Here is a 748-nt window from a genome sequence, read left to right on the forward strand (position 1 = left end):
TTTATTTATTTTTGGGACAGAGAGAGACAGAGCATGAACAGGGGAGGGGCATAGAGAGAGGGAGACACAGAATCGGAAACAGGCTCCAGGCTCCGAGCCATCCGCCCAGAGCCTGTCGCGGGGCTCGAACTCACGGACCGCGAGATCGTGACCTGGCTGAAGTCGGACGCTTAACCGACTGCGCCACCCAGGCGCCCCAATTTCGTCAGAGTTTTCAAATATTTCTGCATAGATTACAAATTAGCCTCATAGTTTTAAAATTTCTTCTGTTTTTTAAAAATGATGTTTAAATCATTTCTAATTTTGTATATTTATAATTTACTCTTTTAGGAAATATTGGCTTAGCTAGTGGTTTAAACATTTAGTTGATTTTTCTTTTCCACAGAGCCAGATTTTACCTTTATTTATTACTTATATTGGTTTTTCATTTTCTGTCATTGACTTGTACTTATTTCTGTTGGCTTACTTTCTTCTTTTTTGAAACTCTTATTAATTATTTATTTCATTGGTTTTATTTATATTATATATAAGTAAATGGTATATAAAATTACCATTTTCCTTTGCTTCGTGGACATGTTTTTGGCATAATTTCATTGTCTATAGCCGGGGTGGGCAAAGTATGGCCAGTAGGCCAAATTCAGCTCACCACCTGTTTTGGTAAACAGTTTTATTTAAATCAGAGCCACATCTCTCTGTTGATTTACTGTCTGTGGCTGATTTTGCTCTACACTGGCAGACTTGAATACTT

Source organism: Herpailurus yagouaroundi, unplaced genomic scaffold (genome assembly GCF_014898765.1).
Source record: "Herpailurus yagouaroundi ecotype Mexico unplaced genomic scaffold, PumYag 159, whole genome shotgun sequence".
In the NCBI taxonomy this organism is placed as follows: Eukaryota; Metazoa; Chordata; class Mammalia; order Carnivora; family Felidae; genus Herpailurus; species Herpailurus yagouaroundi.